General features: G+C 44.6%; 1 pseudogene; it reads left to right on the top strand.

The window, feature by feature from the left end:
• LOC137334728 (sodium- and chloride-dependent GABA transporter 1-like) overlaps positions 1 to 17,837 on the top strand; it is a 44,939-nt pseudogene extending 27,102 nt beyond the window's left edge.
• Positions 17,838 to 18,167: the final 330 nt, after the last annotated feature.

Below are 18,167 nucleotides of genomic sequence, written 5' to 3'. Positions count from 1 at the left end.
GAGCACCACTTGGAGGAAGCACTGAGGGTAGCAAGGGCACAGAATGTACTCTGGGTGGGGGACTTCAATGTCCACCACCAACAGTGGCTCAGTAGTACCACCACTGACCGATCTGGCCAAGTTCCCAAGACATAACTGCCACACTGGGTTTGTGGCAGGTGGTGAGAGAATCAACTTGAGGGAATAACGTACTTGACCTCGTCCTCACCAATCTACCTGTCACAGATGCACCTGTCCATGACAGTATTGGTAGGAGTGACAGTCCTTGAAAAGACCATGTCCTGTATTCACACTAAGGACACCCTCCATCATGTTGTGTGGAACTTCCACCATGCTAAATGAGATAGATTAAAAATAGATCTAGCAGCTCAAATCTGGGCATCCATGAGGCACTGTGGGCCATCAGCGGCAGCAGAATTGTATTCCACCACAATCTGTAACCTCATGGCCCGTACGTTCCTCACTCCTCCATCACCATCAGGCCAGGTGACCAACCATAGATCAATGAGGAATGTAGAAGAGAAATTCAGAAACAGTACCAGGTGTACCTGAAAATGAGGTGCCAACCTGGTGAAGCTACAACACAGGACTACATGTATGCGGAAGCAGTATGCTATAGACAGAGCTAAGCAATCCCACAACCAACGGTCCTGCTGCAACCAGTCATGAATAGTGGTGGACAATGAAGCAACTAATGGGAGGAGGAGGCTTCATGAATATCCCCATCCTCAATGATGGCAAAGCCCAGCAGGTGAGTGCAAAAGACAAGGCTGAAGCTATCACCAGCATCTTCAGCCAGAAGTGCCGAGTGGATGGTCCTTCTCGGCCTCCTCCTGAGGTCCCCACTGCCACAGATGGTGAACTTTGTTGTATCTGTGGTCTGATTCTGTTCATGGTTGGCTCAGGGATATCATGAGCCATGGCTACAGAGGATAGCAAGTTGGAGAAGAAGATTATAAGCGATTGCTCCATGTGCTGGTACATGCGGCCTGAGGCCTGAGCCAAATTCGTCATCGGACCTCATTTGAACGGAAGCGGTGAGCTGCAGGTGTCATACGGGGCCTGCCAAATTCTGTCTGACTCTGACGCCAAGCCAGCTGGTAGGTAGATCCGGAGAGTGGGGGTTATGTTAATCTGAGGGAGGCGAGCTCAGTCTGGGTCCTGCTGAGGCCTGCAAAAAGGCACTAACTCTTTATTTGCTCCTTCTGGCTGCACAAAAATATAACTTTGAAAAGAGTTTTGAGCGGCCTGGTCTGGCCCCTTTAAGGACCGCTGGTTAGGTCACTCAAGACCTGGTACAACAAGGTGGAGTTTGTGCGGCCGTGAGTTAAATTTCTCTCTCCTGGACTCTGGGAAAGCCAGCAGATCTACAGAATTGTGTTTCCACTCACATGGTCAGTGGTGAAAGTGATAAAATTGTTAACCCTGTTGAATGATGCAGCTATAACTAACCCCACCCCCCCGATACATCTGAGGGCAGAAAATGTTCTAATAATGCAGATGTCCCCAGTAATAGCCTGGAATGAGCCTGATACATGGAACTTAAAACCAAGATGACTTTGATGGCCACTGGCAGTGCCATGTGGATTTTACATCTCGTCTGCAGGTCTTCCTGAAGGAGATGGCAGAGCTCCTTCACAGCCTCCTCGCTAATCATCAGCCTTCTTAGGTACATCTCATCTCTCATTTCTAGGTAACTGTGCCTGGTACAGTAGACCTGCTGTGTTGTATACTGATGAGCCTGAGCAATCCTGCGCCTTGTTGCCATCTGACTCCACAGCAGCCAATTCATGCTCTTGTTGGTTCTCCTCTGCCAACTTCAATTTTAGTATGTACCAACAAGCACAAAGCTTGAAGTTTCACCTGAAGTATGCAGCCTTACCTTTAATTAAAACCAACAACCATGTACATGCTCTGATGACAACATTACCATTGTACCAGCTTTTTGTTTCCTTAGAATACTTGGATCCAATATACACTTGTGAAAATTAAATATAGAAATCTCAAACGACCAACTCCTGATCTTAGAATCCTAGATTTGATAGTGTCAATAGTTTTTCTTCTCTTAAATCTATTGTGGTCATTCTCTTTATATTCCCCACTCCGTTTCTATTCTAACTCTAATTACTTCCTTTCAGTTCTGCACAGTGGAAGGCTTTATCACTGCTCTAATGGACGAATACCCTCAAAGACTGCGAACTCATAAAAAGCTGTTCATTGCAGTGGTGTGCATCCTTTCATACATCATTGGATTATGTAACATTACTCAGGTATATTTGGAATAAAATCCTTAGACTTGTCTCATTTATACTGTACTCTGCGGACTATCGACGGGGTATGTGCCATACCGCTCCTACTAAATATATATGGATGGCTCTACAGCTCATGAGTGATTTGGTCAAAAGCGAGTTCACAGTTCAGTTTTTTTTCAGGGGTCTATTTTGTACTCATCAAGGTAAGGTATGTAACTGCTGGAGAATGCAATATTTCTCTTTCCACTTTTTGAACCTTGTGTCAGCATCAAACACTTCCAGGTCAATTATAGCATGGGTCAGACTCATGTACCTCAAAAAGATGTCTATCTACTGCAATGGTTTGGCATTTTGATTTTAGCACATCAGCCTCTCTTTGAGTGAGGCTCCCAATTTCATTCCAATAAGTGCCGAATTATCAACAGTTTTTGGGCTGTGGACTGATGCCCATTAGGATTTAATTGAGAGTGCTCAAGTCATTTCACTCACAACCCTTGACAATCAGCAGAGATAAAAGAATTTAATTCAAATGATCTGGGCTGGATTTAACACTAGTTATTCAGTGTTGCTATGCTATCCACTTCTCAGGTCATCCATACATGGCTAATAAAAATGGTCTCTCAAAATTTGAGGATGATACTTAAAGAAAACTGAAAAAATATATGTACCATATGTATATCAAAGGTCTAGATAATTCAATCATGGCTTAATTATTTATAAATTACTGGATCTTCCAATCTGTAATACAAACCAAGTCTCCTTAATCCTCAATGAGAATCTTGCATCTACTCAATATAATGAAACCCGCGTCTCATAGATTCCCATTTAGTATCATTTATTTCCTTTTTTCAGCTCAATGCTTGAAATATGATAAAAATGCAATTTTTTTGCTATCTTTATATTGGGTAGCACACTATCCTGCAGTACAGGCTCTTATCTCTATTTCCTTTCATGGCAAACTCAGCCAGGATATCAGGTGAAGGTCTCCAGTGGAGGGTTTCTCTCATAGCCAGGGACAGACCACTTAGTAAAAAGATACAAAAGATAGAGGGAGATTTCCTTCTAGTTGGTATTTCCATACCACACACCATCCATGGCAGTTGGCTGGCTTACTCCCAGGTTTCTGCAACTCCAGTCTGAAAGGTTTATATAGAAAGTGTAACATAGTGGCTTGAGATTGGCTTTTAGATTGATTTTCTCTCCCTACCTGTGAAAAAGTAATTGGCTGACACTCTGTGCTTAGTTACAGTGTTATATTTGAAATCAGAACTCAGTGTGGAGAATTAGTAGCACAAACCCACATTCCACCACTGTGCTGTACTGTACGTTTAAACTCTCACACTGCATCACTGGGAAAATAGAAGTGGGCAGTGGGTTACTGAGGTTGGTGCCGTGTAAGATGGATCAATGGATTACCACAACTGTTGCCAGGCAAGCTAGGTCAGTGGGTCACTGTAACTGCTGCTGGGTGAACTATATCCATGGGTTATTATTGTTCCTGGTGAGCTGGGACAGTTGGTTTGTATTGCAGCTGCTGGATGAGGTGGGTCAGTGGGTTACCATACCTGCTGAATAAGCTGGATAGTGGGTTTTCACTAATTTGGGTCAGTGGGTTTGCACTGCTATCGGGTCAGTGGGTTTTCACTGCTATCGGGTCAGTGGGTTTTCACTGCTATCGGGTCAGTGGGTTTTCAGTGCTGCTGGGTCAGTGGGTTTTCAGTGCTGCTGGGTCAGTGGGTTTTCATTGCTATCGGGTCAGTGGGTTTTCACTGCTATCGGGTCAGTGGGTTTTCATTGCTGTTGGGTCAGTGGGTTTTCACTGCTATCGGGTCAGTGGGTTTTCATTGCTGTTGGGTCAGTGGGTTTTCAGTGCTGCTGGGTCAGTGGGTTTTCATTGCTGTTGGGTCAGTGGGTTTTCATTGCTGTTGGGTCAGTGGGTTTTCAGTGCTGCTGGGTCAGTGGGTTTTCAGTGCTGCTGGGTCAGTGGGTTTTCATTTCTGTTGGGTCAGTGGGTTTTCATTGCTGCTGGGTCAGTGGGTTTTCAGTGCTGCTGGGTCAGTGGGTTTTCAGTGCTGCTGGGTCAGTGGGTTTTCACTGCTATCGGGTCAGTGGGTTTTCACTGCTATCGGGTCAGTGTGTTATCACTGCTATCGGGTCAGTGTGTTATCACTGCTATCGGGTCAGTGTGTTATCACTGCTATCGGGTCAGTGGGTTTTCACTGCTATCGGGTCAGTGTGTTATCACTGCTATCAGGTCAGTGGGTTTTCAGTGCTGCTGGGTCAGTGGGTTTTCAGTGCTGCTGGGTCAGTGGGTTTTCACTGCTATCGGGTCAGTGGGTTTTCACTGCTATTGGGTCAGTGGGTTTTCACTGCTATTGGGTCAGTGGGTTTTCACTGCTATTAGGTCAGTGGGTTTTCACTGCTATCGGGTCAGTGTGTTATCACTGCTATCAGGTCAGTGGGTTTTCAGTGCTGCTGGGTCAGTGGGTTTTCAGTGCTGCTGGGTCAGTGGGTTTTCACTGCTATTGGGTCAGTGGGTTTTCACTGCTATCGGGTCAGTGGGTTTTCACTGCTATCGGGTCAGTGGGTTTTCAGTGCTGCTGGGTCAGTGGGTTTTCATTGCTGTTGGGTCAGTGGGTTTTCAGTGCTGCTGGGTCAGTGGGTTTTCATTGCTGCTGGGACAGTGGGTTTTCAGTGCTGCTGGGTCAGTGGGTTTTCACTGCTATCGGGTCAGTGGGTTTTCACTGCTATCGGGTCAGTGTGTTATCACTGCTATCGGGTCAGTGTGTTATCACTGCTATCGGGTCAGTGGGTTTTCACTGCTATCGGGTCAGTGGGTTTTCACTGCTATCGGGTCAGTGTGTTATCACTGCTATCAGGTCAGTGGGTTTTCAGTGCTGCTGGGTCAGTGGGTTTTCACTGCTATCGGGTCAGTGGGTTTTCAGTGCTGCTGGCTCAGTGGGTTTTCACTGCTATTGGGTCAGTGGATTTTCACTGCTATCGAGTCAGTGAATTTTCACTACTGCTGGTCAGTGGGTTTTCAGTGCTGCGGGGTCAGTGGGTTTTCATTGCTATTGGGTCAGTGGGTTTTCACTGCTATCGGGTCAGTCGATTTTCACTACTGCTGATCAGTGGGTTTTCATTGCTGCTGGGTCAGTGGGTTTTCACTACTGCTGGGTCAGTGGGTTTTCACTACTGCTGGTCAGTGGGTTTTCATTGCTGCTGCATGAACTAAGTCAATAGGCTGGTGAGGCTTTTTGTGCACTTTTCTAACTGTTGGATTTTCTGCCCCAAAGCACTGGTACATTAGTTCTTGTTGCATTCTAGTATAGTTGCAATTGCCCTATACTCTTGAGCTAATTTACAGATATTGTTTTGATAAGGTATTTTCTAACTGCATTTTTGGTTTATATTTTATACCTTGCATTTCTAAATTTTGTTTCTATTTCTGAATATAGGGTGGTCTCTACATGTTCAAGTTATTTGACTATTATTCTGCTAGTGGGATGAGCCTTCTCTTTCTGGTATTCTTTGAGACTATCTCAATATCTTGGTTTTATGGTTAGTGACTGTTTTAAATATTATTTAATTTTCTTATTATTAGAAAATGGGGTCGAGTCAGATACATTTATAGTGTGACCCCTGTTAATCTCCCATGTAGTCAGCTATGTGAGAGACAACACTACAATAGTAGACCTAGACGTAGACGGCGGCATAAAGAGCCCTCTTCAGTGCCTGCGGTTTTGGAGCGACAAAGTATTAGGGTTAATGCATAACCCTAATCCTATGATGATGATTATTAAAAAACTACATCCAAATAGAAATAGCGAGTTACTTACATTTCTGATCTCGCACTAACAGCACATGCCTTTTGATTTCTCACATTACCTCAGCCGTGTAATGAAGGGGAAGTACTCAGCAGAAGAGAATTGCTTCTCTAAAACCTCGGGAGTCAATCTTAGATTGTTGTTGTGGTGACCCAGCGATGAATTACAGACCAGCATTGCCTGAGGCCAGGGAGAAAGTTCCCTACCTGCTGTCCCAAGAGGAGTCTGGCAATCTAGAAAAGGTTAAAAAGGGAAATCAATCTTCATCCTTTTTCAACAACATCAACTTGAATTTATATAGTGCCTTTAATGTAATAAAAATGTCCCAAGGCGCTACACAGGAGCGTTATCTGACAAAAATTTAACATAAAGAGATATTAGGACGGGTGATCAAAAGCTTAGTCAAAAAGATAGGTTTTAAGGAGTGACTTAAAGGAGGAGAGAGAGATAGCAATGCGGAGAGGTTTAGAGAGGGAATTCCAGACCTTAGGGCCGAGGCAGCTGAAGACATGGCCACCAATGGTGGAATGATGAAAATCAAGGATGTGCAAGAGACCAGAATTGGAGGAGCACAGAGACCTTGGAGGGTTGCAGGGCTGGCAGAGGTTACAGAGATAGGGAGGGGCAAAGCCACAGAGGGATTTGAACACAAGGATGAGAATTTTGAAATCGATGCATTGCTGGACCAGGAGCCAATGTAGGTTAGCGAGCACAGGGGCGATGGGTAAAAGGGACTTGGTGCTAGTTAGGATACGGGCAGTAGAGTTTTGGATGAGCTCAATTTTATGGAGGGTGGAAGGTGGGAGAGCATTGGAATAGTTGAGCCTGGAGGTAACAAAGGCATGGATGAGAGTTTCAGTAGCAGATGAGCTGAGGCAGGTGCAGAGACGGGCAATGCTATGGAGGTGGAAGTAGACGGCTTTGGTAATGGAGAGGATATGGGGTTGGAAGCTCAGCTCTCTAAATCTTTCTTAACACTAAACCAGTAAAATTTGTACCACAATGACACACTTTGCTTGACTAAATCTTGTAGACGATGAATTCAGAGGTAAGATCATACTGTGCGTGAAAATCATTTAATTGGGCTGGCAAGTTGTTTCATTTGTCTAGAAATCAGAGCAGAGTTTTTTTTGCAGGTAATAGGAGCATAAAGGTAAGTGTGAGCCTATTGAGAGAGAAATATCGCTCAGCAAGATTTCCTCTGCTTTCTATCCCTGGAAATTACTGTTGGTGAAATGCATTATAGCAGTGGCAATTGAGTAGTATGGGATCGCAATTTCTGGAGTTTTGAGTTTTATTCACTTTCTGCCTACCGGTTGTAAAATTATTGTGGGTTTTTTAGTAGACAGTGTGTTTCATGCATTATCTCTGCAGTACAGTTATTTATAATGCACATACGGTCATTATTAGCTTCTGAGGAAGGTGCATATTATTTTGATGTCTTAACACATTGCTCCCATGATGCCCTAACCTGAAATGGGCTTTAAAGGTCATCTAGTTTTTTCTACATTGGGAATCCTATTTTAGATGGGCCAGTGGGGATGACACCAGTTTATACCTTGCTTCACCAACCATTTTCCAAGCATTAAGCTCTTCGGAGAGTGCCACTAATAATCCACCTGAATTATTTTCAGGTATTTACACCTGTATTTTGCAGCAACAATATCAGAAAGTTTGTATGGGTTTCCTAAATATTTGCTCACCCAACTAGTCACCGTACTCTGCTAGGACTGGATCTTCACATTAATGTTGGTGTCAAAGTCATTTGACATTTTGGAGCATGCTGATCCAAACCAGTAGCCATTCCACAGCAATGCCTAATCTCTGTCTACCAAACTGCAAAACATGACGGGTATTGGCAGTTAAGAAGGAGTCTGTATACAGTGTGCCCAATCTTGTAGCCATTGTGCAGTACACACACAAAATATACAAATTTCAGCAGCCTGATCCAAAATCCAAAGAAGGGCTGAATGGTCATCTTCACCGTTTCCACTGTGGCCTGTGGTTATGTACTATGACCAGAATGCAGCACCATTATTTAGCTCAGCTAGCAATGATCCCCGGAACACACACTTTGCCAATCAGTGTGAAACACTTCACTTGGACATACTTAGATTTTCAAATAAAAATGAAAACTATAAAAGGGAATTGAAATTCACTGGAAGTATTTGGCTATAACAGGCTATAAATTTTGATATTATTTTTCACAGGGGTTAACAAGTTCTATAAAAACATTGAGGAAATGATTGGGTACAAGCCATGCTTATGGTGGAAGCTTTGTTGGATATACTTTACCCCTACTGTGGTTCTGGCAAGACAAAGGCCTCTTTGGTAGTGTTATGAAGTTGATAAGAGCATTTCATTGACAAGAGTGCACTAAAGCTTTTCTTTGATAATACTTTTGGTCTCTGGAGTGGTAACACAAGTAAAACTGTTCTTCTACTATAGACATAGGTCCCACGGACCATAACTGACCCAATCTGCATACTGCCAACCAAATAAAACCACAGAAAAATAGTGAAAACCTGTTCATTGGAAATCTTTTCTTCTCATTTCTTTCTGTTCTAACTCTTTCATAGTTTAATTCTTTTGGCATCTAATTCTAATTCTCCCTCTCTGAACCAATTCTTTTCTCTTTCTCACTTTCTCTGAAGTCATTTTCTCTCTCTTCCTTGAATCGTTTCTCTCTTGTTACTAATTTCATTTCCTGAATTTCCTTCTGGTTACTTAACGTGTATATTTCTTCACATTCCTGCTTCTTTCTGTCCTGGCCACTGTAATATTCTGGTCCCAATTTCTTTTCATGAAAGAAACATTGACACTTGCCTCTATCCCAGGCATCACAGCATCCATGTCACATGACCCATTTATTCCTCCCGTGTGGAGCAAGTTAGTCTTTGTCATGAACCGCAAAAATAATGTAATGCCGCCTAATGGCTCAGCAGGCAAAATATATCCCCTCTTTCTGATCAGGAAGATCCACATTCAATCCATTCAGTTCTGAGTTAGCTGTAGGTGTACATCATTTTGACCTCAATGTCCCCGTGCAAGGGAGGAGAGAAGTTATGTAGGGTTCGTACCCCTGACCATTTCCAGTGCCCTCTGCTGGAATATATATGATTGGACTTAAGATAAAGAAAAGGCCAGACCAGGCTGTGATATCCTCCATAGTTGAATAGCCTCATACATGAAGAATGGCTACTTGCATGAGCTCCAGGACACTGTGCTGATAGAATTACATAGAATTATATAGAATGTACAGCACAGAAAAAGGCCATTCTGCCCAACAGGTGTTTATGCTCCAAACGGGCCTCCTGCCTCCCTACTTCATCTAACCCTATCAGCATATCCTTCTACTTTCTCCCTCATGTGTTTATCTAGCTTCCCCTTAAATGCATCTATGCTAGTCACCTCAACTGCTCCTAGTGGTAGCGAGTTCCACATTCTAACCATACCCTAGGATGTCAGTGACTTCAGGAGAGGAAGGGAAAATTGGGAGAAAGACAATTTTAATAAACCACTGAATGTGAATGTGATGTCCTTAGCAGAATATAGTCTAATCACTTGATAACAAACTTCTATTGAAACAATCTATCCCTCTTCAGTCTAGGATCCTTCAACTCTGAAGACAATCAGACACCTTTGTCCAATTTTCAGGACTTCAATATGGGATTTAAAGTGAAGAAAACGTTGGTGCAGTAACAATAATCTGCCTGTAGATGGCTTTAACATTCTTAGTAAATTCTATATTTGCTAAATATTCCAGTAAAGTTTATTGGCAGGACATCAATACTGCACTAACTTCTATTTTTCATTAAATTTTCACTGGATCCTGGGATCTTTTGCTTGTATTGTTTTAATTCCCTCTGTGAGCTCACAACTATGTAACTAATTTAGATGACCTAACAGACTTGTTAACGATCTCCATGAGTCAATTATGCTCAGTGCATCATGCAGAGAGCTTCCTCCTTGATTTACCTTCACAATATTTGTGCACACATTGAACAATGGACATCAACAACAACAGCTTGAATTTATACAGTGCCTTTAACCTAGTAAAACATCCCAAGGCGCTTCACAGGAGCATTATCAAACAAAATTTGACAATGAGCCACATAACAAGATATTGGGACAGGTGACCAATGGCTTGGTCATACAGGTAGATTTTATGGAGCATCTTAAAGGAGGAGAGAGAGGAGTGGAAATTTTCTGCAGATCTTTTGCATCCTGATACACCTTGTCCTCACAACACAAGCAAAATCCCCATCCCCACTTTAAAAAAAGTAAAAAAATACTTGCAAGCTATTTACCTTAAAATGCCAGTGAATTGTGGACTAATAGAGAATAGTGTTAATGTGGTATCTATCCAATCAGTACCCATACATCATGCTGCACTTTTAATGTTATCCCTTCTGAGTTGCTTGTGCAGGTTACTAAGTAAAATTACTGAGAAAGTAAAGTACTGAGTAATGACCTCAGAATGTCCCAAAGTGCTTCACAGCTAATGAAGTACTTTTGAAATGTAGTCACTATTGTAATGTAGGCAAATACAGCTATCAATTTGCGTACAGCAAGTCCCACAAATAGCAATTAGAAAAATGACCAGTCATTATGTTTTAATGATGTTTGTTGAGAGATACTTTGGCCAAGACACTGGAAGAACTCCCCTGCTCTACTTCAATTATTCCCATGGGATCTTTCCGTTCACCTAAAAGGGCAGATGGGACCTTGATTTAAAGTCTTATTGGAAAGATGGTTCCTCTGACGGTGCAGCATTCCGTCAATACTGCACTGGACTATCAACCTAGATTATATGCTGAAGCTTCTGGAATGGAGCTTGAACCTACGACCTTCTGAGTCAGAGGTGAGAGTGCTGCCGCTGAGCCAAGGCAGACACAGTATTTTGTCCAATTGGCCTTGAAAAGCATCTCATATACATTGATGTTTGGGCCATGGGAGGATGGGCAATCAGGACTGAAATGGGTTTATCTCCTAATATTTTTTTTGTGCCTGCATTTTAGTGAGTGTTTCTCTTCAGTGCTGTTGAAATGATACCTCTGACCCTTGGGGATTACGTCTATCCCAAATGGGAGCAGGGGATTGGCTGGGTCATGGCACTCTCCTCCATGGTATTTATCCCAGGATACATTGTCTACATGTTTTTCACCACAAAAGGAACCTTCATTCAGGTATGGACAAACCCCTCAATATCTGGAATTCAGACTCTGAGCATTGGACTTCATTCCTACCTTGCCCCTAGTTATAGCATGCACTTTGTTAAAGAGAGCACAAATCAGCAGCTTTCTAATTCAATTAAATTGACAGCTACATACGAATCCTGATTGATGCTGAGTTATTGAAGGGGTCGGACGGGGAAACTTAGGCATTTTAAGGATCATACCAGAAATTCATGATGGCCTAGTGATCTTTCTAATTATTTAATTATGTTTATACAAATCTGTATGTATTACTTGAGGCCTAATGAGATGTTTAACAATTAAAGGCTGACTTAGTGATCCTGTGTGTTAGGAGAGCAGGTGCACAACCGTGTGGAGGGAAGGCTGAACTGGGAAAGCAGGCCATGCGCCAAATATCTTTCTGGATTGCAATCCACTGTGCTTCTACACTTAATAAGCTGAAGTGCTTGCATCCATTTTGTGTGCTGGCCTCATTAAAATACCAGATTTTATGCAAAGCTTGTAAAGGAATATAATTCAATGATATTTGTGCAGGATTTTACTTTGTGCGCTCATTTGGAATGGAAGCAATGGAAGTTCCATGGGTGAAGAAGCTCTGAAATTACATCTGAATGCTTTTTTTGTAATGTTGACAGTACTTTTTTAATATCTTGTTTCTCTTAGACATTTTCCATATTTCTAAAATGTTATTAATATTTCATTTCTGAAAAAATTGGGAGAGTTTCTCTTCTTGTTCCTTAAAGTTAAGTTTGTTTTTAAACCACCTCAAACACAGTATTTCACGACTGAGGTAGTAGAAGATGAAAGAAAGCATACCAGGGAGATCAGCAGGCCGCACATAACTGGAGGTCTTGGCACACCTACCTACCATTGACTGAGGACAATTGCTCCAGGACAGCGGAGCAGAGTTTTGCCAACTGCAGCTGACCTACCTGCAACCGACTTGCAGGCTACGGGATGGCAGTGCTAGTTTTTGGCAAAGTCACCACTACCCTTAATTGTTATGCCTGTGGCTCGTACCTGGCCAACATTGAAATATCAGCTAATGTGCTGCCCAAACATGCAACAATCAAGTGCATTGGTCAGCATGGCCAGCACCTTCATCTCCTTTCTCACTCATTAGCATGACACTGCTGCCCAATGTCATCACATTGCTACTTTTCCCAAAGTACAAGAGGTTATTGATGGCTGTCATGTCCCGAATCTGAAGCCCACCCTTGTGTTACAATGGTTCGATATGTGAAACCCTTGGAAAATGTGAGTATAGCAAGGTTTTCAAATGTACATCGCAGTTTCACTCTGTTTCCTATTGAGGTGTGGGTATGTACACGATGCAATTAAAGACCTCAAGTTTATGACAGGGCTTAATGTGGGCTGGTTCCTTTTTGAGAGGAATGGGGTTAAATTGGATTAGGCCATAAACCGGGCGCGGGTACTGCAATCCGCGACTAACCTGTGATTCTTGCACTGGCAGGACGAGATATTCGTCTGGCCTCAGTACTTACCTGAAAGCAGCATTGCAAATCAGCGTTGAGACGAGGATTCAAGGACATTTGCACTTTTCACCAGCAGGGGGAGCCCCAATCTCTTAAAGGCAGGATGTCCATCTGACAGCCTGCCAAAATTTCTTAAAGGTAGCCGGTCCCTGTTATTTGCTAAAAATGACAGTCTGCTGTCTGCACGGAGTCTGAACTGAGATCAGACATTGCACACATAAAACACAGATGCAGGTCCCGTCCCTATGTTTACAAACTGCTGAATTATGTTAAAACATTGAATAAAGGTTACGCACCACTAAATCCCACATCCTCCAATCTGCACGCCAGACCTCACCAATCTGCCAGTCCGAGTTGGTACCAGGCCTGCGAGAGTTTTTTTTTAGTCGTTCATGGGATGTGGGAGTTGCTGGCGAGGCCGGCATTTATTGCCCATCCCTAATTGCCCTTGAGAAGGTGGTGGTGAGCCGCCTTCTTGAACCACTGCAGTCTGTGTGGTGAAGGTTCTCCCACAGTGCTGTTAGGAAGGGGGTTCCAGGATTTTGACCCAGCGACGATGAAGGAACGGCGATATGTTTCCTAGTCGGGATGGTTTGTGACTTGAAGGGGAACGTGCAGGTGGTGTTGTTCCCATGTACCTGCTGCCCTTGTCCTTCTAGGTGGTAGAGGTCGCGGGTTTGGGAGGTGCTGTCGAAGAAGCCTTGGCGAGTTGCTGCAGTGCATCCTGTGGATGGTACACACTGCAGCCACTGTGCGCCGGTGGTGAAGGGAGTGAATGTTTAGGGTGGTGGATGGGGTGCCAATCAAGCGGGCTGCTTTGTCCTGGATGGTGTCGAGCTTCTTGAGTGTTGTTGGAGCTGCACTCATTCAGGCAAGTGGAGAGTATTCCATTACACTCCTGACTTGTGCCTTGTAGATGGTGGAAAGTCTTTGGGGAGTCAGGAGGTGAGTGACTCGCCGCAGAATACCCAGCCTCTGACCTGCTCTTGTAGCCACAGTATTTATATGGCTGGTCCAGTTAAGTTTCTGGTCAATGGTAACCCCCAGGATGTTGATGGTCAGGGTTTTGGCGATGGTAAGCCGTTGAATGTCAAGGGGTGGTGGTTAGACTCTCTCTTGTTGGAGATGGTCATTGCCTGGCACTTGTCTGGCACGAATGTTACTTGTCACTTATGAGCCCAAGCCTGGATGTTGTCCAGGTCTTGCTGCATGCGGGCTCGGACTGCTTCATTATCTGAGGGGTTGCGAATGGAACTGAACACTGTGCAATCATCAGCGAACATCCCCATTTCTGACCTTATCATGAAGCAGCTGAAGATGGTTGGGCCTAGGACACTGCCCTGAGGAACTCCTGCAGCAATGTGCCGGGGCTGAGATGATTGGCCTCCAACAACCACTACCATCCTCCTTTGTGCTAGGTATGACTCCAGCCACTGGAGAGTTTTCCCCCTGATTCCCATGGACTTCAATTTTACTAGGGCTCCTTGGTGCCATACTCGGTCAAATGCTGCCTTGATGTCAAGGGCAGTCACTCTCACCTCACCTCTGGAATTCAGCTCTTTTGTCCATGTTTGGACCAAGGCTGTAATGAGGTCTGGAGCTGAGTGGTCCTGGCGGAACCCCATCAGTGAGAAGGTTATTGGTGAGTAAGTGCGGCTTGATAGCACTGTCGACGACACCTTCCATCACTTTGCTGATGATTGAGAGTGGACTGATGGGACGGTAATTGGCCGGATTGGATTTGTACTGCCTTTTTATGGCAATTTTCCACATTGACGGGTAGATGCCAGTGTTGTAGCTGCACTGGAACAGCTTGGCTAGAGGCGCAGCTAGTTCTCGAGCACAAGTCTTCAGCACTGCAGCCGGGATGTTGTCGGGGCCCATAGCCTTTGCTGTATCCAGTGCACTCAGCCGTTTCTTGATATCACGTGGAGTGAATCGAATTGGCTGAAGACTGGCTTCTGTGATGATGGGGATATCGGGAGGAGGCCGAGATGGATCATCCACTCGGCACTTCTGGCTGAACATGGTTGCAAACGCTTCAGCCTTGTCTTTTGCACTCACGTGCTGGACTCCGCCATCGTTGAGGATGGGGATGTTTACAGAGCCTCCTCCTCCCATTAGTTGTTTAATTGTCCATCACCATTCACGACTGGATGTGGCAGGACTGCAGAGCTTTGATCTGATCCGTTGGTTGTGTAATCGCTTAGCTCTGTCTATAGCATGTTGCTTCCGCTGTTTAGCATGCATGTAGTCCTGAGTTGTAGCTTCACTCATTTTTAGGTATGCCTAGTGCTGTTCCTGGCATGCTCTTCCACACTCCTCATTGAACCAGGGTTGATCCCCTGGCTTGTTGGTAATAGTAGAGTGAGGAATATGCCAGGCCATGAGGCTACAGATTTTGCTGGAATACAATTCTGCTGCTGCTGATGGCCCACAGCGCCTCATGGATGCTCAGTTTTGAGCTGCTAGATCTGTTCTGAATCTATCCCATTTAGCACCGTGGTAGTGCCACACAACACGTTGGATGGTGCCCTCTGTGTGAAGACGAGACTTCGTCTCCACAAGGACTATGCGGTGGTCACTCCTACCAATACTGTCATGGACAGATGCATTTGCGACAGGTAGATTGGTGAGGACGAGATCAAGTAAGTTTTTCCCTCGTGTTGGTTCTCTCACCACCTGCCGCAGGCCCAGTCTAGCAGCTGTGTCCTTTAGGACTCGGCCAGCTCGGTCGGTAGTGGTGCTATCGAGCCACTCTTGGTGATGGACATTGAAGTCCCCCAACCAGAGTACATTCTGTGCCCTTGCTACCCTCAGTGCTTCCTCCAAGTGGTGTTCAACATGGAGGAGGACTGATTCATCAGCTGAGGGAGAACGGTAGGTGGTAATCAGCAGGAGGTTTCCTTGCCCATGTTTGATCTGATGCCATGAGATTTCATGGGGTCCAGAGTCAATGTTGAGGACTCCCAGGGCCACTCCCTCCTGACTGTATATCACTGTACCGCCACCTCTGGTTGGTCTGTCCTGCCAGTGGGACAGGACATACCCAGGGATGGTGATGGGAGAGTCTGGGACATTGGCTGAAAGGTATGATTCTGTGAGTATGGCTATGTCAGGCTGTTGCTTGACTAGTCTGTGGGACAGCTCTCCCAATTTTGGCACAAGTCCCCAGATGTTAGTGAGGAGGACTTTGCAAGGTCGACTGGGCTTGGTTTGCCTTTGCCGTGTCCGGTGCCTAGTGGTCGGATGCCGGGTGGTCCGTCCGGTTTTATTCTTATTGTGACTTTTTTTAGTGAGACTTTACAACTGAGTGGCTTGCTCGGCCATTTCAGAGGGCAATTAAGAATCAACCACATTGCTGTGGGTCTGGAGTCACATATAGGCTAGACCGGGTAAGGACGGCAGGTTTCCTTCCCCAAAGAACATTAGTTAACAAGATGGGTTTTTACGACAATCCGGTAGTTTCATGGCCACCATTACTGATACTAGTATTTTAATTCCAGATTTTATTTAATTAATTGAATTTAATTCATTGAATTTAAATTCCCCAGCTGCCGTGGCGGAATTTGAACTCATGACTCCGGATTATTAGTACAGGCCAAGGTTCTCTGCTAATGTACTTGAGGCCTTGGTGCAAGAGGTGGACAGAAGGAGGGGCATCCTATATCTGCAGGGAGGGAGGGGTGGGCAAGAGGCCCTCCAGACAAATGCTGAAGAGGCAGTGGGAGGCAGAAGGGGACAAAGTCAATGCCAGGCGGATAGCACCACGAACATGGATGCAGTGCATGAAGAAGTTCAATGCTTTGACTCGAGTGGTCAAGGTTAGCAAGGTCAACTGTCAAGTGGCATCTCCTACCAACTGCACCACTAGCCGCATCTACTGCTCCATGCACTACACCCCCTCATCACCCACATACCAACAGACTCTTTCAATCAGTACTCAGCTCTTCCAATCAGATGCTTCCTCTCACCCTTACATATTACCATGATTGCAAGCCGCACATCCACAACTCATAGGCCACACGCACTGGCAGCTATTCAACCATGACAGGCACATCATCCAAACACACGTCCCGCTTTCTTGAAGGAGAAGGTGGTGCATAACAGGAGGCAGCAAGTGGCCGTGGCATTTAGCCCCTCGAGCCTGTTCCACCGTTCAATGAGATCATCGTTGATCTGTGTCCTAACTCCATATACCCATCTTAGCCCCATATCCCTTAATACCCTTGGTTCACAGAAATCTATCAAACTCAGATTTAAAATTCACAATTGAGCTAGCATCAACTGCTGTTTGCAGAAGGGCATTCCAAACTTCCCCCACCCTTTGCATGTAGAAGCATTTCCTATCTTCACTCCAGCATGTCCTGGCTCTAAATGTTAGGCTATGTCCCCTCGTCTTAGTATTCAAGTCTAGGAAACCTCCAAAAGCAGTTACAAATGTATCAACAGCCAGAAGCAATAATCCAGCAACTAACCTGTAAATCCTGCATGGTCCCTTTAAATAACACTGGTGGGGGGTCCTCCAGGCACTGTAAGACTTGTTCAGATGGCCGTGGTTAAGACAGTGTGTTGAGGGGAGCATTAAGTCCCAAAATGGTGTCTATCACTTTAAATCAGCATTGCACATTGATCATACGCATATTCTCTCTACTTTACATGCTGCCGGCGTTTGCTAGTTGTGCATGCGCTAAACCCATTACCAAGGTGACGTCCGGTGCATGTCACGCTAGAAGTGTGCATGCGCATCCAAGACGCCATCTTCGATGTTCAGAACACCGTGTAGCGCTGAAACAACGGGCGCTAGACGGCCCAATTTCTAGCCCCACTTGGAGTGATATCACTATGATATCCTCTGGCTTAATGTATGTTTTATTTTACTCGTACACAATGGCTGAAAAGTTCTTCTGTGACTTTTATTTCTTCTCTTAACATCTTGTCTTTTTCTCCTCACTGCAGCGTTTGCAAGTGATGATACAGCCCAGGCAAGAGGTCATAATTCACAACAACGAGCTGAAATCCGACCTGTCTCTAAACAGAGACTACGCTGATGCTACTGTTTAGTTGTCTACCTTCATAAAGACAAAAGCTCTAACCCCCTCCCTTTTGCTTTTTGCACAGCAATCCACAGGCACAAGTGGCTTACTTAGATTAGATCTTGCCTTACTGAATTGGTTTCTATTCATCAGTTATGAAAAATGTGTTTTCTTTTTGTTAAATCCTACCCAGATTAACAATAGAGATCACCTTTTGCACAGTGCAATGTCATAAAGAATAGAACTACCTTACTCCCTCCTGTTACTATTGTCAATCTGCCCAACAAAGGTGCTCTACATTGTGAGATTTCTCGTTCTCACCGGTCCCAGAAATGATTGCTACCACCAAAGGACTTGG

Source organism: Heptranchias perlo, chromosome 18 (genome assembly GCF_035084215.1).
Source record: "Heptranchias perlo isolate sHepPer1 chromosome 18, sHepPer1.hap1, whole genome shotgun sequence".
Taxonomy (NCBI): domain Eukaryota; kingdom Metazoa; phylum Chordata; class Chondrichthyes; order Hexanchiformes; family Hexanchidae; genus Heptranchias; species Heptranchias perlo.
This window is presented reverse-complemented; position numbering and strand designations above follow the sequence as displayed.